Genomic DNA, 7,070 nt, shown 5'->3' with positions numbered 1-7,070 from the left:
ATCATGTGTGCTCCTATTTTGTGGGAGAACCTCACAGTTTCACGTTATGTTCCTTTAGTTTCTATATTTAAAGTCTTGCAAACAGTATGCATCATATTTATCTCAGAGAAGATATTTATTAATTTTCAGAAACATCTATTCTATAGCATTTTAGTGCCTGTTAAACAGATGTGTTTTTTTTTTCCTCATTGAGAATATGATTGGTTTTGTTGATGATTAATTGTGACTTTAGGAGTACTTAGGGCTATCAATCAGAAAAACACACCAAAACCAACTAATGCTCCTCTTCCTAGGTTAAATGATTACTTTGAACATTGGATATGATGCTCAGATTATGAAGTATTTACCAGAAAGCCCCAAATAAATAACCCAGACAGGGAGGAAGATGCGAGTTCCATTATCTGATTTGGGGATAGTAAAGAAATTTAATTCTCCTTTTTTTTTCTGTAATAAAACTATATGGCGACTGTGGAGAATTCCTGAATTGTAAGATAAATGGCTGTGATTTTTATGGGGAGTTTGTATTTAAACAGAAGCACGAACTTCCTCAAGGCTTGAGAAAACAAAGGTCTTTTGCTCTCTGGAGAACATCAGTTCCTCTTGGAAAGTGTTCTATTTCTGAAATGTGTGATACTTTCTCCTGTCCTTTGTGAACCATGAGATTCAGCTAGGGCTTTAGAGCCCACACCACAGCAAAAAACTATTTCTTTCAAGCAGGGACAGTTCAATCAGGAAGCACAATATTTTGCTTGGGAAAATACTTCTCACATGGTAAGCTAATCTACAGCCACACTGACAAGTGCTTCGTAGTAGTATGAAATGGAACTTGCAATATTATCTTGTTTTTTAAGGATTTTTAAAACTTCTTTGACGCACACCTACCCCCATAGACCCGTGAACTATGTTAAAGTTCACCATGCTCTATCAGCTAAATTTTATAAGAGCTCTCAGTAGATAAATATATACACTTATATGTATGTATATTATGAACAGAGCTTTCCCCCAACAGCCACATCCATGCTGCAGAGTTTACAGAGTTATTGGAAACACTTCAGGATGTGGAAAATGGGAATTTTGTAGACTGAGAGACCAAATGAATTTAGACTACCTTTTGTCCACTCAGTAGTTTATTTCTTACCCATCCCTATATCTGACCTAACTGCTCTTGAATTTTAGATAAAACTCTTGTAAGTATAGCTAAGCTTGACATGCCTATCCTTCATAGTTCCAAAGTCAAAGAACGTTGACAGATAGCATCTGAAACCTATAACACAGTGTGGGTGATGCTATGGCATACTTACCAGATATTACCAAATGCACGTAGTAAAATGTGCTGATTATGAAAACTTTTTATTGTTACTACATGCTTTGTATACAAATATTAGCTATATTAAATATAAATGAAAAAATATATATACATGCATATAAATATAAATAATATCTGTATACATGTATATAATTATGATAAATAATTATATACATGTATACGGTGGTGTTATGAAGATACGTTATATGAAATGTTAACAGCCACATAGATCATAAAAATTCCTGAACCAAGCATGGGAAACTTCCCTTTGAATCGTTGGTCAAGAAGATCCAAGAGTGTCCTCCAATAATATAGTCTGTTGCAGTTGCCTTTGGTCGAGTCTCAGAACTTGAAGGTCAAACCTTACTGAGGAAGACACCACACACTTCAGATACAGAACTTGGAAAAATCAAACTGAAACTGACTGGGAAAGCTCCTCCCGGAGGTCCATCATTCATAGAATCAGAAAGTGCTATCCAAACTGTCAAGCGAGACAACCAAAAATAGTGCCATCCAGCTGTCAAGCCACAATGTCCAGCCTGGTAAGATGTCCCCAGTGGTATAAAAGCTGCATCTTCATCTTAGGGGAAACCTGCAGCTGTCTGGTTGGACTTAAGCCCTGTTGAATAGAAAGTTATTCATGGTACTGTGAACACAGCCAGCTATGAATAGCTAGAAGGGAGAACTAGAGAAGAACCCAATACTCCCAAGTTACTAAATATATACCCTTTCTAAATGTAGTCTAAATACTGATCCTTACATGCATATATAAGTTTAACTCTCACCCCCATCAAAGAATCTCCCTTATCCTATAGATCTATATGAATACAGAGATCTATAGCTGATGCCCATGACACAACTTCTGCACACAAGGCTCAGGGAACATCATGGAAGATGGGGTGGGAAGGTAAGAACCAGAGGACCAGAACTGTTGTGAAATTTGTCTTCTCTACATGAAAAAGATGTTTCACACATGGAATTTCAAAGATGTGTTTACCTAACAGGAACTGTACAAAGACAATGCCAGTTGAAATGCCAATATGCATATAGGGCATTTTATGAGGTCTTAATCCTCGAAGAAGAAATAAAAGGAAGTAGTGATGTCTGAGAGGGAGAGTCAGTTTTCTTCTGAGATGAATTCCCTAATAGGTTTTCCAATCCCAAGTGGTCATCCTAAACACATATACCAATGAGCAACACGAAATGGACACAGTACTATTTATAAACACACATATACATGTGCATGCATATGCATATACACTGTAGTAGTTAAAGGAGGGAGTGGAGGATGAGGGAGATTTGGAGGGATGTGGAAGGGGTGGAAATGATCTGAAGGACAGCCCTCAACTATTCTAAAAGAAAATAAAAACTTAAATTAAGAGAGAAAGAGGGAAATGAAGAACTGGGAATGACAAGGTCATGGTAACACAGTTGATATGCATAAAGCAACAGAGAGGACACACTAGAAAGCCCATTTGCAGTTATTTGCTCTTCGGATTCTCCTTTCTCAGTTTCACAAGAGTGCTAGTACTGTAGGCATGCATTGCCACACCTAGCTTCTGTGTGTTGTTTTTAAGGACGGACAAGAAGCCTCCAAAGGAGGGAATTTTTTTTTTTCACATTAAATTTTTAAAATATTCCTTTCCTACCCTGTATTTCTCTTTAAGGAGACAAAACTTGCAACTTGGTGTTAAAAATAAAGACTGGGAATGCTAATGTAAGAACTGTCACCTGGGGACCATCCTGCCTGACTGCTTTCCACCAGATTAAAGGGTTCTAAAACTTATCTTTTGTGGAAGCAAAGCACGCAGCCCGTCTTTATAGCTGCTTTCAAGTACTTAGAGATCAGCTGGCTCCTGACCCCCAGAATGCTGCAAAAGAGCTTATGCCCCTTCCTAACACTCTTGAATCCGTACTTTCCCTCTCTGTTTTGTTTCTCTCTATAGTCATTACTCCCTTTATCTTTTGAGATTATAATATAATTACATCATTTCCCCCCTCCCTTTCTTCCGTCCAAATTCACATATATACTCCTCCTGACCTTTCAAATTCATGGACTCGTTTCCCATTAACCGTTACATGTGCAGATGTTTATATGAACACATTCCTAGTCACAATCTGCTCGGAGTGGGGGAGGATTCTGTTCCTTGCGTGTATGTTGTCAGGGCTTATCCCTTGGAATTGCATAACTAGTTTATTTTCTCTGTCATGAAAGTCTCAACAAGAAGACTCTTCTGTTTTCAGTCTTCTTTGCTCTTTGGCCACCACCCTGTCCAGCCCTGAAGTGTGTTGCTCCTGTTGAGTTGTGGCTGGCTGAGGCTGCAGCAGAAGCCCTCATTGGCACATCTTAGAGGTTTACTCCCTGTAGTTTCTTCTGGCTTCCTCTCTGTTACCTTAGCTTCCCCATGAAAGAGGCAATGAATGAATTTCACAGAGATGGGGCCATCTCTAAGCTCTGTATGCAGACTCCCTTTTCCACCACCATCCCAAGCATCCACTCTGTCAAAGGATATATCCAAGTATACTACTTCTTAATTAGCTGCAAAGAATAATATACTTTATTATGGAAACAGCAGATACCAAACATCGTGAGCAGAGACAGCATAGTTCAGAGCTTTGTGTCCACTGGCCGGCGTTTGTGGCTTACTGTCCTATGCCTTTTGGCAATCTTTTCTACTCTCCAGCAGCATTTGTGAAAATAAAGTTTCAGATTTTCTGTTGTTCTTGTTACATTATTTCAGTCCATTTCACTGTTCCCAGGAGACCTTTGCTCATTGGTATGTACTGTGGTGCTAAGTTTTTCTATTGAAAATAATGGACCATAAAAGACACTGCTAAGCAATTTCTGTGAGGTTTAATAGTAAAATTTTAGTAGGACTCAGCCCAAATGGCATTTGTAATAATCACATTTTCTGTTCCTGTCCAGTATAGTCATTTCTTATATCTTGCTTTAGCAGGGGCTTTGTACTATTGTAATTTTAAGGAGCAGAATGCATGGAGTGTGAGGTGAATTTGTTATCAAATATGTATATATACTCAAATATATTACAAATATCTGGTAGCTTGTTTGGAAATATGAGTTAGGCATTGTATCTGAGGCTTAATATGTTTATTACTCTTATTATATTATTGCTATTATTATTTTTGTTGTAGAGATATGGCACAAGGAGTGTTAGTTGGCTGCTCAGCTATTTTGTTGTTTACTTGAACTTGAACATTCAGGATTAGCTGCTCTCTATGTTCCTTTTGCAAGACTATTTTAAAGGCATTAGTGCATTTTATAAAGGTTAACTTCTTTTAGTTTCATTAAACTTATATAATTATAAACTCACTTTACTGAGTTTAATATACCACATTTAGTGGCATTACAGTAAAACAGAAGTCAAAGGAATAATATTTCTGCTGACATTTTAAAGTTTCTAAAATTCTCTACTCTAGCCAGTATGGTCCATGACTATAATTTCAGCTCTCAAGAAACAAAGTGTTGCAGTAGGAAGAATTCAAGTTCAGGATAGTCTGAATAGACAACAAAAAGTGGCAAAGAATCTTAGACTAGATAGTTAATGGGCCTAGGGGAAAAGTTACTACTATAATTCAACTGAATGAGCATAGAAATAAAATGGCTCCCAATGACATATTGCAATATCCACAGATCGGTGCATTGCTCAACGATTATCAAAGCAGTGTCTTGCACTAGGTGGCAATAAACAGAGACCTACAATGGAAAATGCTCAGAGAACGTGAGTTCAGAGCACTTGGTCCTACGTGGGGCGTCAGCATAAACCCCCTCCCCTTAAGGTTCAGTGATCCATGCACCAGAGGTGTTGGGAAGAGTGTGAGATCCAGGGGTGATGAATAACTCCCAGGAAACAGCGTCTTCCAGACACAACATAGTTGATGCACATGGGAACTCACACAGATGATTGACAGCTCGCACAAGCTCTGCTCAGGTTCGAAGACAGAAAAAGCCCAGCACTGAGCAGGGGAAGTACACACAAAGTCCCACCCCTCAACAAGAAGCTATTTGCAATTGATACCTGCTAGGAGGGGAATACCAGTTTTCTCCTCAACAGACTCTTACTGTGTACACCAGCAACACTCCTGGGCAGGCCACATGTCCAGGAGTATTTGACCAACACATGACAGACCCCATGCTTTTGCTGTGGGGTTTTTGTTTCATTTTGGGTTCTTTTGTTATCTTATTGATTCTTTGTTCATTTGATTTTTTAAATTTTGTTTTTATTCTTTTGAGAAACAGAGAGGAAGGGTGAGAGAAAGAGAAAGAAGTTGTGTGGGAATGGAGGAAATGACCTGGGAGGAGTTAGAGTAAGGGGATCCATCATTTAAATAAATATTGTGGAAAAAAAGACAGAGCAAGGGAAAACTGTTATCAAATATGTATATATGCTCCCAGCTGTTCCAAATATCTGTTAACACGTTTGGAAATATTGCATGATCATCGCATTTAAGGCTACACTGGATGTGATCCCAGCATACCGGAGACTGAGGCGGGCAGATCTCTGTGAGTTCCAGGCCAGCCTGGTCTACAGAATTCCAGACCATCCAGACCTGTTTGGTAAGACCCTGCATCAAAAACCAAACTAAAACAAAACCCTAAAAAGAAGAACACAAGGAAACAATAAAACCCGAAAACAAAGACCAAGTCAAAATCAAACAGGGAACACCTGCACAAAAAGGCAAAGCCTCTGATTGGTCCACAGCAGCAAAAGCCACCACTGTCCAGTAGGAAATAGAGGCGCTCCTTTATGTCATCTTTAACTTATTTCAAACGCATTATTTTTTGTTTGTTATGTGGTCTGACACTTATTTTAGACATTGATTATTACTTATTTATTTATTAATTATGTGGGCCATCATTTATTTTACGGTCTTATAGAACTACTCTCCCAGTACATTTTAAAGTTAGCATTTTCTTTTTTGAAGAATTTATACTGTCTTTTAAATTGGGGTAGTTTGTGGTTGATTATAGCTGTATTTTAAGATTTTTAAAAGGTATTTTCTGGTTATTTCGTTAATGTTAGTTTGTTAGAAAAATAATTGAATCCTAATGAAGGCAATTAAAAAGGCCCATAATCGGACCACATGCAGTTCTCTGTAATTCCTGTAGTGAATGCCCTTCTGTACCTGAGCCAAGGTAGTATCTTAATGCATTCCATTCCATAGATGCTTCAAATGCAGATTTACATTTGACTCAAACTGTACCTATACCTATTGCACAATAACTTTGTGTGTGTGTCTGTGTGTGTCTCTGTGTGTGTCTGTGTTTGTAGGGATTGATAGCAAGGTGTTTCCCAATCACTTTCCACCTTACTGATTGGATCAGATCTCTCTGAAGACAGAGCTCACTGTTTCCTAATTTAGCTGGCTGGCTCAAAATTCCCCACAATCCTCCTGTCTCCAGCACACTCCTGATGTAGAATTACAGGCTCCAGCAACTGAACCCGGGAGGTACCTCCAATGCCTCTAGTGCCATAGATACTAGCAATCCTCATTCAGGTCATCCAGCTTACCAAGCAGAGAGGATGCTTTGCCCACCTAAGACATCATCCTCAGACACCAGTTTCTTATTTGATAATGAGACATATGGGACATCATTCATGTTATGAGGAGTTTGCCTCCACTCATAGGAAAGACTTTCAGTCTTAGCATTCTTACTATCATTTCTTTTGTTCTTTTTTGTGTTTTTTCTCCCATACTATCTTCCAGGATGGCCTCAATTAAATTCAGAGCAACCTGAATGCTT

The sequence above is a fragment of the Mus musculus genome, chromosome 14, assembly GCF_000001635.26.
Source record: "Mus musculus strain C57BL/6J chromosome 14, GRCm38.p6 C57BL/6J".
Taxonomy (NCBI): Eukaryota; Metazoa; Chordata; class Mammalia; order Rodentia; family Muridae; genus Mus; species Mus musculus.
The sequence above is the reverse complement of the archived record's forward strand: the minus strand, read 5'-3'. Positions refer to the sequence as shown.